General features: G+C 32.9%; 1 protein-coding gene across 9 annotated transcripts in view; it reads left to right on the forward strand.

Moving 5' to 3' along the window:
- Positions 1 to 2,591: 2,591 nt before the first annotated feature.
- LOC135156231 (uncharacterized) overlaps positions 2,592 to 13,921 on the forward strand; it is a 28,163-nt gene continuing 16,833 nt past the window's right edge. For 4 of the 9 annotated variants that reach the window (XR_010295375.1, XM_064108026.1, XM_064108032.1 and 1 more), the window contains exons 1-3: positions 2,592 to 2,748; positions 5,819 to 5,872; positions 7,790 to 7,843. The gene's annotated coding sequence lies outside the window, so the exon portion shown is untranslated. Of the gene's footprint in view, positions 2,749 to 5,818; positions 5,873 to 7,789; positions 7,844 to 9,476; positions 9,512 to 13,921 lie in introns of all 9 variants that reach the window. The other 5 variants (XM_064108033.1, XM_064108031.1, XM_064108027.1 and 2 more) reach the window with 4 other exon arrangements.

The following is a 13,921-nucleotide window of genomic DNA, read 5'->3' on the forward strand; positions in this document are numbered from 1 at the left end:
ACAACATATCAAAAATTGGGTGAAAATAGACCGATATTCACGGAGTTAGAGCAAGATTTGCATAATTATAATGACGTCATAATAGGCAAAATGGATTTTTTGACTTCCGACGCCATTTTGATGACGTCATAATATAATTGAGGGTCAAATGAGACATGAAATTATATCTCTAGTTCATACTCTATCAAAATATGAAAAAAAAATTGGGGGTCCCCACGCGTTCTGAAGAGCTACAGCGGATTTTCTATAGGCATGTTTTTGCCCATATATGGCCTATAGTGAGAGCTCGCGCGCACACGTGCTGCAAACTTTAACGGGTGTTAATTTCCTTATTAATGGTCGTAGAAGGTTGATCAAGGTATCAAATTGCTCAAAATTATATGATCAATGCAATGAAATAAAAAAATTGGTGTTTCTGAGTTGCATTCAAGGCGTTACGCGCGGAAACGCGCGCGCATACGTTTGCGCGCGCAATTTTTTGAAATGCTTAAAATGACCTAAAACGTACTCTGTTTTGGTCAAAAAGTGATTTTTAGCATTTTAAAATTTTGACGCGCGCGTACGTGCGCGTCGTGACCTTCAGGTGACCTTTGATGACATGACCTGATGACCCTTGATCTGAAGTTTATGTCATGTGAATTTGATTGATTTTTGATAATTGATAATGGAGATATGATTGATAATGTGATTTTACAAAATGGCGTCTAGATGACGTCATGATGACGTCATGACATTAAGATTCTTGCAGAATTGAGGTCTTATTGATGTTGATATGTGCTGATATTTTGATGATTATTGAATATGAACTTTCTGAGATTTGCTGTCCACAAGAAATGGAGGAAATAAAAATAAGAAATAAAAATAAATAAAGAAAGAAAATTCGGACAAACATAAGAGGTGATCTGTCATAGACAGACCACCTAACTAGAAATTTAATTCGTCGTAAGGACGAATTAGGTGGTCTGTCAGTCATTTGTTGACCAAGAATACATATGAAATCGAAATTCTTATGATTCTGATCATGATCATCTTGAAGGAACATTGGAAGGAGTAATGATGTCACTACTAAAATGAATTGCTTGATCATAATGATTATTATTAATTGCTCAATCATGATGATTATTGTGATAAAGATATGATACTGATAATAACACAGGATAATAATAATGAAGTGTTTAATGACAGAAATGAAAGGAAATCTATCAGTTAAATGAGAAGATGCAATGCAAAAGTAATACGAATTGAAGAAATGATGTAATAAAATACATGTAGCAATAAAAATTACCTAATGCACTGCAGTACTGAAAAATTAACACTATGAACATCGTCAATACAATCAGAGATTTGCATCACGACTATGGTGATGTTGATGAACAGATGAAATGTGCGAGAAATGAAGTGATCAAATGAAGCAGTGTAGACAAAATTAGCAATAGAATTGATCATGATCTTCATCATGATCCTTAAGATGAAGATTTAGCATAGATAACAGATAAAAAAGAATTAGAAAAGATCATTAAATATGTACCAGAGATTAGCAACATAACAATCGTCATTATCACCATCAGCGTCATCAACAAGATCATCATGATCACTTTCATAACATATTTCATTAAAAAGGAGCATGAATTCTTATGACCATGATCATCTTAAAGCAACATTGGAAGGAGTAATGATGTCACTACAGTGAAATAAATTGCTTGGTTATAATGATTAATATGATGGTGATATGATAGTGATAATGATAATCATGATAAAATAATGATGTGTTAAATGAAATAATGAAATGAAATCGTGAAAAACAGAAATGAAAGGAAATTTGTTTGTCAAATGATACAATGAAAACCAGTAACGAAAATTGAAGGAATGATGTAACATTTCAACTATAGAAATTTACTATCAAAATTAAGTAGAAATTCTATTAAATTCACTTTTATATCAATACAATATTCAATTGGTTCCATTTCATTAATTTAATAAGATATGTTGGATTAATCAAAATTCTTATTTGAATGCAAGTGGAATCGTTTCTGTTGAAATTGTTGTGGGTATTTATTCGCAATAAAAGGAAAAAATGAAAGGATAAAATTATTAAATCAAAAAAGAAAAGAAAAGAAAGGCAGGGGAAGTTGAGAGTTAATACGATGATGGTCGAAATGATGTCAAAAATAAGAAAGAGAAAGCATTGTCTTATAACGTTTCTCTCCTATATTTCCTTTCATTCCTTCTTTTTTTTTTTGGGGGGGGGGCTGGGGATTCGTTCTTTTTTATCACTAAAGTGTACTTGATATTTCATGCGAGGTGGTTCCCCATTGCTGTTGGTAAATTGTAATGATGATCATGCTAGTGACGATGATAACAGTTATTTAATATTATATTGTAATCCTCTTTCCCCCTTTTCCTTTCTTTCTCTTTTTTTCCAAAAAAGCTAGACAGTCATTTCACAAAGAACAATTAACATGGGATAATATTTTTGTTCCTGAAAGAGCGAAGAACAATTTCCCTGCGATAAGTAGTATAGCGCCATCTTGAGACGTGATCATCACAACTGGGCGTTGTGGCGCACGTGCGCCTGTACTGTAATCCAAGCTGCATTTCAAAGTTTCAAATTGATGCAGCAGCGCAGGGGTTCGAAGTTCGGCACACGTATATGGTTGACGCTCCCACATCGCTGCGAAGCACATCGATGAGAAGTACATTGGCTATAGGCCGATATTTCATTGAAATCTTCAAAATATGAAAAATCTGGTAAGTCCCTTGTTATTATTACATATCATTTTAGATATACAAATCCTCTTTTGATGTTCTGCGGAGTTAAATTTTGAATGCCAGTGTCGGGTGAGGTACCTCACCCCGCCTCACCCGCTTTCCTATAGCAGTGCTTAAGGCCTTCACTACAGCGGTGCGTATTGGAGACTTCGGTCTATGTAGGGACTCGGGAGGGATTCCGTGAGGCCAGACGAAGTCTCAGCGGAACATATCGTGACCAAAATAGACAGATTTTTCGGTCTAATTTTTGCAAGCCTAGGCCCTATAAAAGGCTATGTTATTTGCTGTATTTGCAAGGCCCCCTAGAATTGAAAACTCATTGCCAAACACAAAAAATATTTTCAAAATTAAAGATTTGAGTAGGGCCCTACTCTCTCTGGTGATAGTCTCTAAATGGAAGACGGATCATTCATCTGTTTTAATATTTTTTGTTACGGTACAGTAGATTCTATGCCTAGACTAGAGTCTAGACTCCTAATCATATTTTAATTTAAGAATTATTTTTACTATTTGTTCTTGTGTGCTGTCATCATCGGCCTAGTTTTACTAGTTTTGTTATAATAATAATATTTTAAGACCTTTTTTTACAATTTGTGTTGTGTACTGCTAAGTTTCACTTCACAGCAGGTCTTATTTACATGCTATTTAGTCTGTTTCTGTCTGGGGCATGTAAACAAACAACTATTCTACTAGTATTTTGTAATAAATCTAGAGGTACTCTACACATTTATCCAAAAGAAAATAGAGGGGTTAAAACATTGTACTAATGACAGAACAGCTCTTGCGTGGGTGGATCTAGCTTTAAGAGCGTCGTGATGAGAAAATTTGTATATCATTTTTGATATGGTCTTCATGACACTTTAAAGTCTTGGTTAAAATTTCTTGCGGGCTCATGTAAAGAAACGGCTATTCTAACATTTTATAAAAAATCTACACATTTTACAAAAAACTAGAGGGGTTAAAATATTTTACTTAACTTCCGAACACTTTTTGCGTGGGTGGATCACATTTTTCATTCGGTGAAAAGATGAAAAATAAGTAACAATTCTTATTCAGTGCTATGGTTTTCGCTTCAATATCCACGTGTCACCATGTTTTCATGTGTTAATTCTTGCCGTCGCAATACTGCCATTTGCACAACAAAGAAAGCCAATCTCGCCCATCACATGCACTAGTCTCGATCTTCGCGTACACGTGCAGAATATTTCGTTAGGAAAAACGTAATGGTTACACGTGGGGTTTTCTAAGCAAATATTTTGCACACCTTCAGATCAAGACTAGTGCGTGTGATCGGGTAAGATCGGCTTTCTTTGTTGTGCAAATTGCAGTATTTTACAGCACAAATTAACACATGAAAACATTTGTAGATTTTTTACAAAATGTAAGAATAGTTGTTTGATTCATGACCCGGGCAGGAAATTTTAACCAAAGTGTTAAAGGGTCTTGATCATCATTTCAAGAATCATATAAAAAATTTCATCATCACGATGCTTTTAAATGCTAGGGTGGATCGCATTATTCATTCGGTAAAAAGATGAAAAGAAAGCAACAATTCTTACCCAGCGCTGTGATTTTCACTTCGATACCCACATATCGCCATGACTTCATGTGTTAATTTGTGATGTCACAATACTGCCTTTTGCACAACAAAGAAAGCCGATCTCACACGATCGCACGTACTAGTCTTGATCTTCGCGTGTGCAGAATATTTGTTCTGAAAAACCCAATGTCGAGTTTTCCAAGCAAATATTTTGCACACCTTCGATGATACTTATCTGGGCGACAAAGAGCTGATTAGTTTTTGTTCCCAAGGTAGAAGGTCAAAGGTCATAGAATTCAATAAAGTACATAAGAAATAGATCATTTTCGCGATAAATCAATAATTCTTTGATGGATCAATTGCAAACTTGGCTCATTTGGCACATACAAGTGGTGATGAACTGATTAGTTTTGGGGGTCTCAAGGTTAAAGGTCAAGGTCATAAGAAAGAGACCGCTCTTGCGTTAACTAAAAAAAATTGATTGATCAACTTCAAACTTGGCTCATGTGTACATATGCAAGTGATGATTAGCTGATGATTTTTTTTATTTCAAGGTTAAAGGTCGAGATCATACAATTAGAAAGAATACATCAAAAATAGACCGTTCTTGCAATAACTTTAAAACCCTTTGACAGATTAATTTCAAACTTGGTTCATATTAGCATATACAAATGACAATGATCTTAAGATTTTTGGTCTCATGGTAACATGGTTCGATCAACTTTACATGTTTGATTTTTGGGGAAATAGTTATTTGACAAGACTTCATAGTCACAAGATCAAAGGTTTAGTATTTTTTTAAACTTTATTTGAACAGAAACTAGGATATATTTCTGGTCTTGCACTGGCGGAGGCATGCATTTCGACCGCACACGGTTGAAGATTCGTCAATTTTTTGTTTACCATAACTTGGAAACTATTTTACTCATATTTGAAACTTGAATCATGGACTCGTTACCAAATGACAATGATCTGATTCATTTTGAGGGTAAAAAGTTAGGGTTACAAATTCAATACATAATATGAGAAATAGATTGTTTTGCAATAACCTGAAAATCATTCCAAGGATCAATTTGGAAGTTTGATTACATGTGCCCAGGGATATGACATTTTTAAAATTAGTTTTCAGTTCATTGGGTCAAAGATCATGATTATGAATTCAATATAATACATAATAAATAGATTGTTTTTATAATATTACATTTACTTTTTCATGCATCTAATTGAAAGTTAATTCAAAATTGATAAGAGGGTGACAATGACTTGAAGGTTACATGTTTGAAAAAATTGCTTTATCAATAATAAAACATTATTGGAACACTCGAAAACAAGAAGCTTGGGAAATTTATGTTTCTTTCTATTTTCTCTACAGCTACCCGTAAACAGACAAGAACAGGTGCAAGCTCTATGTAAAAAAAAATAATTAAAAAAAAAAGAAGAGCAGTGGGTTTGAGTATGTATGTGTTATAAAAGCATTTATTTTTCTCTCATTTTTTTTCCCCATTATAGACTACCTAAGTTACGGCATAGACTGTTCGTTCCTGTATTTTGCTGGACATTAGAGTAAGTATGCATGTACAGTCAAAATTCATAAAAAGATCTGATATAATAATATTCCTGATAAAAGAAGATAATATTTTGGTCTTGGCTCTTTATATTCTTTTGTTTTTTAACCCTGATATAACAAGACTTGTGCTATTATTTCTCTTTCTCCCCCTGTTTTTCTTTAATCTCTCTATCTCGTTTCTCTCTTGGTTAAAATGTATACATGTAGATAGCCTATCGAACCAACTTTGAAATAATAGTTTAAATAAAAGAGATTAATTCATACATGAACAAGCAATACACTCTTCTGAAAATGGTATGAATTTGTATTTAATATTGTGAGTGGCAAGTCACGACTTGAAAAGCATTCTACTGATCAATTTTCGAAAGTTTGATCATATGTGATAAGGGAGTGTCAATTATGTAATTACAGTGGAAATTTGGTATAATGAGGTCCTTGGGTACATCAAAATTTCCTTGTTGTAGCGGGAATGTCATTATATCAGGATTAAAAAAAACAACAGAGTAATAAGAGTTGAGACCAAAATATTACCTTGTTATATCAGGAATATTATTTTATCAGATCTCTTTCTAACAAGTTTCTACTGAACTTTTGGGAGTGATGGGTCAAAGGTTCAAAGTAAAAAAATCTATAAAATGCATAAGAATGGACTTTTTATGCTTTCACCCATTAAAAGTGGATGCTGGAAGCATTATGTATTTGGGTTGTCCGTCCGTCCATCTCTCCCATTTTCACTCTCACGATAACTTAAAAATTGGTCAACTGATCAACTTCATACTTGGCTCGATATTTATCTTGGTGACAAAGAGCTGATTCGTTTTTGGTTCGCAAGGTAAAAGGTCAAAGGTCATAGAATTCATTAAAATACATAAGATATGGACAATTTTCACGATAAATCTGAATTCCTTTCAGAGATCAATTGCAAGCTTGGCTTGTGTGTGCACATACAAGTGATGATGAGCTGATTGGTTATAGGGATCTCAAGGTTAAATGGTCAAGATCATAGAATACATAAGACTGTTCTCACGATAACTCAAAAAAATCTGACGATCTACTTCAAATTTGGCTCATGTCTGCATATGGAAGTGATGATGAACTGATTATAATTTGTTTTCAAGGTCAAGGGTTGAGGTCATACAATTCAATAAAATACATTAAAAAATAGACCGTTCTTGAAATACATGTAACTCTCAAACCCTTTGACAGATCATGAAGGTTGTTGACAATGTCACACTTTTAAATTTTCTAAATTAATGAGGTACTATCTAAGCTTTAAATTGAGAATAATTTCATACAATAAAAATGAGTTAGAATTTTGACCCTATTTTGGACTCGTTGTCTTCGTTTCTCTTGAAATAGCCCACATACTCATTGCAAAATGACAATGATCTGATTGATTTGGGGTAAAAAGTTATGTTTACAAATTCAATAGATAACATAAGAAATAGATTGTTTTTGCAAAAACTTGAAAATAATTTTAAGGATCAATTTGGAAATTTTATTACATATGCACTGGGATGTGACATTGATGAAATTAGTTTTCAGGGCCATTGGGTCAAAGATCATGATCATGAATTCAATATAATACATTATATATAGACTGGTTTTATAATAACATTTACTTTTTCATGCATCTAATTGAAAGTTAATTGAAAATTAATTAGAGGGTGACAATGACCTGAAGGTTACATGTTGTGAAAAATACTTCATCAATAATAAAACATTATTGGAACACTACAAAAAATTTATGTTTCTTTTTATTTTCGATACAGCTACCCGTAAACAAACAAGAACGGGTGCTAGCTCTGTGTAAAGAAAAATAATAATTGTTTTAAAAAAAGGAGAGCAGTGGGTTTGAGTATGTATGTGTTATAAAAGAATTTATTTTTCTCTCATTTTTTTTCCCAATGTAGATTACCAAAGTTACAGCATAGCTTGTTCGTTCCTGTATTTTGCTTGAAGTTAGAGTAAGTATGCATGTACAGTTGAAACTCATAAAAAGATCTGATATAACAATATTCCTGATAAAACAAGGTAATATTTCGGTCTCGGCTCTTTATATTCTTTTGTTTTTTAACCCTGATATAACAAGATTTGTGCTATGTTTTTTCTTTCTCCCCGTTTGTCTTTATCTCTGTATCTCGTTTCTTTCTTGGCTAAAATGTATACACGTAGATAGCCTATCGAACCAGCTTTGAAATAATAGTTTAAATAAAAAAGATTAATTCATAATGAACAAGCAATACACTCTTCTGAAAATGGTATGAATTTGCATTTCATATTGTGAGTGGCAAGTCACTACTTGAAAAACATTCTACTGATCAATTTTTGAAAGTTTGATCATATGTGATAAGGGAGTGACAATTATGTAATTACAGTGGAAATTCAGAATAACGAGGTCCTTGGGTACATCAAAATTTCTTTGTTATAGCAGGAATGTCATAATATGAGGGTTAAAAAAACAAGAGAATTTAAGAGCTTAGTCCAAAATATTACCTTGTTATATCAGGAGTATTATTTTATCAGATCTCTTTCTAACGAGTTTCTATTGTACTTATGGGGGTGATGGATCAAAGGTTCAAAGCAAAAAATCTATGACATGCATAAGAATGGACTCTTTAATGCCTCTATCCATTAAAAGTGGATGCTGGAAGTATTACGTATTCGGGTTGTCCGTCCGTCCATCTCTCCCATTTTCGTTCTCACGCTAACTTAAAAACCAGTCAACCAATCAACTTCATACTTGGCTCGATACTTCTCTGAACTGATTAGTTTTTGGTTTGCAAGGTAAAAGGTCAAATGTCATAAAATTCATTAAAATACATAAGTACTAGACCATTTTTGCGATAAGTCTGAATTCTTGTGCCGGATCATATGCAAACTTGGCTCGTGTGCACATACAAGTGACGATGAGCTGATTAGTTATGGGGATCTCAAGGTTAAAGGGTCAAGGTCATAGAATACATAAGAAAGAGACTGTTCTCGCTATAACTCGAAAAAATCTGACGATCAACTTCAAACTTTGCTCATGTGTGCATATGGAAGTAATGATGAACTGATTTTTTTTTTTTTCAAGGTCAAAGATCAAGGTCATACAATTCAATAAAAGACATAAAAAATAGATTGTTCTTGCAATAAGTATCAAACCCTTTGACAGATTAACTTTAAACTTGACTCACGTATGCATATACAAGTGACGATGATCTGATTAGATTTGGGGTCTCAAGGTCAAAAGTCAAGCTCATGGAATTCAATAAAATACCTAAGAAATAGACCGGTCTTGTTATAACTAAAATATCCTTTGATGGATCAACTTCAAACTTGGCTCATTTTAACATATACAAATGACAATGATCTATTAAGATTTTTGGTCTCAAGGTCACATGATTCGATCAGGTTTACAATATACATGTTTGATTTTTGGAGTAATAATTATTTATTTATCGATTTCATAGTCAAAAGATCAAAGGTTTAGTATTTGTTTACTTTAATTGAAACAGAAGCTGAGATATATTTCTGGTCTCGCACTGGCGAAACATTGTTGCAACACTTGAAACAGGAAGGTGGGGAAATTCATGTTTCTTTCTCTTCTCTCTACAGCTTCCCGTAAACAAAGAAGAACAGGTGCAAGCCCGGTATTAAAAAAAAAAAATTTAAAAAAAATTAAAAAAAAAAAAATTAAGAAAAGGAGAGCAGGTGAAACCCCTGGAAAAGGAGAACAGGTGAAACCCTTGAACAGGAGATTAGGTGAAACCCCTAAAAAAAAAAATTGTTCAAAAAAAAGGAGAGCAGGTGAAACCCCTGGAAAAAAAAAAAGATAAAAAATTTAAAAAAAGGAGAGCAGGTGAAACCCCTGGAAAAGGAGAACAGGTGAAACCCTTGAACAGGAGATTAGGTGAAACCCCTAAAAAAAAAAATTGTTCAAAAAAAAGGAGAACAGGTGAAACCCCTGAACAGGAGATCAGGTGAAACCCCTGAAACAAATCCGTCTATCACACAATTCAAGACAGTAGACCTTGCACCTTGCACGAAAGCTTGGTTGAGTAAAAAAGAATTGTGGGTAGCAAACTAAAAAATTTTTAAAAGGAGAACAGGTGAAACCCCTGAACAGGAGATCAGGTGAAACCCCTGAAACAAATCAGTCTATCACACAATTCAAGACAGTAGACCTTGCACCTTGCACGAAAGCTTGGTTGAGTAAAAAAGAATTGTGGGTAGCAAACTAAAAAATTTTAAAAAGGAGAACAGGTGAAACCCCTGAACAGGAGATCAGGTGAAACCCCTGAAACAAATCAGTCTATCACACAATTCAAGACAGTAGACCTTGCACCTTGCACGAAAGCTTGGTTGAGTCAAAAAGAATTGTGGGTAGCAAACGGAAAAAATAAAAAAAAGGAGAACAGGTGAGACCCCTGAACAGGAGATCAGGTGAAACCCCTGAAACAAATCAGTCTATCACACAATTCAAGACAGTAGACCTTGCACTTTGCACCTTGCACGAAAGCTTGGTTGAGTAAAAAAGAATTGTGGGTAGCAAACTAAAAAATTTAAAAAAGGAGAACAGGTGAAACCCCTGAACAGGAGATCAGGTGAAACCCCTGAAACAAATCAGTCTATCACACAATTCAAGACAGTAGACCTTGCACCTTGCACGAAAGCTTGGTTGAGTCAAAAAGAATTGTGGGTAGCAAACGAAAAAAATAAAAAAAGGAGAACAGGTGAGACCCCTGAACAGGAGATCAGGTGAAACCCCTGAAACAAATCAGTCTATCACACAATTCAAGACAGTAGACCTTGCACCTTGCACGAAAGCTTGGTTGAGTCAAAAAGAATTGTGGGTAGCAAACGAAAAAAATAAAAAAAAGGAGAACAGGTGAGACCCCTGAACAGGCGCACAGGTGAAACCCACTGTAAAACCGGCGAAGAGGTGAAACCCCTCAACAAGCACACAGGTGAAACTCCTGTTAAGTTAGTAAAAAAAGGAGAACAGGTGAAACCCCTGAAACCAAGAAAGTCTACCCCACAATTCACGACAGTAGACCTTGCACCTTGCACGAAAGCTTGGTTGAGTCAAAGAGAATTGTGAGGACTGGTAGCAAAAAACTAGTTAACGAGATAAACGAGATAACGAGATAACGAGATTAACAAGAATAACGATAAAAACAAATAAAATAACAAGAAAAACAAAAACAAAAAAAATTAAAAAAGAAAGCGGAGAACAGGTGAAACCCCTGAAAAGGAGATGAGGTGAAACCCCCCAAACAAAGCAAAAACAAAAACAAAACAGAAGAAAAAAGAGAAAATAAAGACGTGTACTTCATTATTTGACTGTAAAGTGTTTCTTTCTTATGAGTTTGAAAAATTACAAAGAGAGTGAATAAAATTGGAGTCAAGAGGACAAGTGGTGTTGAGTAATCTGAAAGAGTTTATTTTACTAAGGTTATTTTTCTTTTAGGATAGCAGAGTGAGGAATATATAATTAAGAGAATAACATTCAGAAGTTTAGAGACTCTCAAGAGAAAGAAGTGAGTAATAAATTATATATACTGAAAAAGGAGACGAGAATTTATATCCAATTAAGTCTAGAGATACAGCTGGGCTTGAATCGTTGAGGAAAGAGTATTTGATTATTTACAGAGTTTTTAGAGGGAAAAAAAGGTGAGGAGAATTGAAGTAATAGGAGTAAGTTGTAATTACAAGTTAGCTTGAGTGGTTGTGAAGAAAATATTGATTAAAAAGTGTTTAGATTGAAAGTAAAGATGTGAGCTTGATTAGGTAGAGTATTGTGAATAAAATTGAAGTCTAGGAAACAAGGTTGAGAAGTACTAGTGGACTTAATAATTTCAGAGGATATTTGATCAAATATATTTCTTATTTAAGGAAGAAATAAGGCTGGTTAATCAGAAAATAAGTGATCAAAATTGTGCTAAGAGACAAAAGGCTAGAGGTTTACAACTTTTGCAAACAAGAAAAAAAGTGGCCTTGATATATTATAAACACAGTTTGTAAATTGAGAATAATTGAAGCTTATGAGATCCAGATAAACAAGTAGGCTCGAGTAGTTCCAGAGAGGGTATTTTATCATTTGCAGAGTTTGATGAAAAGAAGCACACCTGATATAAAAGAATAAGGCTCAGAAGTTCATAGATTCATAAGAAAGAAGTGACTGATGAACTATACTGAAAAAAGGTAAGGAAAATTGAATAGAATAAAATCGAGAGATAAAACATAGTTTGAGTAATTAAAGTAAGAGTTTTTGGTTGTATACAGAGGATTGAAGAAAAAACAAACAAAAAAGGGTTAAAAAACAGTTTGAGTAATCAAAGTAAAAGAGTTTTTGGTTATATACAGAGGTTTGAAAAAAAAAGAAACAAAGGGTAAAAAACATAGTTTTAATAATTAAAGTAAAAGAGTTTACAGACATTTGAAGGAAAAAAAAGAAACAAAAAAGGGTAAATATTATTTGAGTAATTAAAGTAAAAGAGTTTTTGGTTATGTACAGAGGTTTGAAGAAATAACAAAAACAAAAAAGGGTAAAAAAACATAGTTTGAATAATTAAAGTAAAAGAGTTTTTGGTTATATACAAACGTTTGAAGAAAAAACACACAAAAAAGGTAGAAAATATTGTTTGAGTAATTAAAATAAAAGGGTTTTTGGTTATATACAGAGGTTTGAAAAAAAAAAAAAAAGGGTAAAAAACATAGTTTGAATAATTAAATAAAAGAGTTTTTGGTTATATACAGACGTTTGAAGAAAAAAACAAAAAGGGTAGAAAATATTGTTTGGGTAATTAAAATAAAAGGGTTTTTGGTTATATACAGAAGTTTGAAGAAAAAACAAACAAAAAAGGGTAAAAACATAGTTTGAGTAATTAAAGTAAAAGAGTTTTTGGTTATATACAGAGGTTTGAAGAAAAAACAAACAAAAAAGGGTTTTAAAAAATTGATTAATAAGATAAAGTTAAATATCCAAGTGAGCTTGAGTAGTTCGAAGAAATATTTCATAAAAAAGTTTCTAGATTGCAAAAAAGGCTTGAACTTGATAAATTAGAAAAAGAAAATTCAAATCGAGATAACAAGACTGGGAAGTACTAGTGGCTTTCAAATTAGAAAGAGAATATTTGATAAGAGAATTTGTTTTTATCTAAAAAAGAATTGAGCTTGGTTTATTGATAAAAAGTGAGCGAAGTTGAAGGAAGAAAATAAAATTCAGAAGTTAACAGAGCTTGGAAAAGGGAAATTGACCTTGATAAATCACCTGTACATTAAAAAAAGGAAATATTGAAGAGAATAAGATCAAGATACACTGTTATAAAGAGGATATTTTATCATTTACAAATTTTTGGAGAAAGAGCTAAGCTTGATAAATCAAGTATCGAAAAGAGTAAGAAAAATTGAAGTAAAAGAAGAAGGCTTAAGTAAAACAAATTGGTTTAAGTGGCTGGAAAAAATTAAATCACAGATTTTCCATTTTTGTTAAAGCGAGCTTGATATATAACAAAAGTAGAAAAATTGAAGTAAGAAAACAAGGTACAAGAAATACAACAAGGCTTATATAATTTAATAGCCAAAACCCATAAATTCATCCAATAGGAAACCAACGTTTGTTGAGAAAAAAAAAAATATTGGATAAGAGTATTTTGTGAAATACAAGGAGGCTTATATAATTTCATAGCCAAAACCCGTATATTCATCCAATATTCCAGTTGTAAACCAACGTTTGTTGAAAAAAAAAAAGTTATTGGATACGAGTATTTTACGTGTTGAAAACACATCAAGGCATTCATTTGGAATTAACTAGTTGAACTGTAAAATTATAATATTGAGCATTTTATGTCTATTGCAGAAGAGAAATTGAAAATGGCTGTCGATCATTTCAGCTCAGTTGTTCATGAAATTTTGAGCATACTCTCTAATTATACATCGATGATCAATACAGATGTTGATGAATGTTATCTGTGCATGGATAAGATCAATGAATATGAAACCTACGTAACGTGTGAATCTTGCAACAATGATTTCCATGTGACATGTAAGGAATACGT

This window comes from Lytechinus pictus, chromosome 12 (assembly GCF_037042905.1).
Source record: "Lytechinus pictus isolate F3 Inbred chromosome 12, Lp3.0, whole genome shotgun sequence".
Lineage (NCBI taxonomy): Eukaryota > Metazoa > Echinodermata > Echinoidea > Temnopleuroida > Toxopneustidae > Lytechinus > Lytechinus pictus.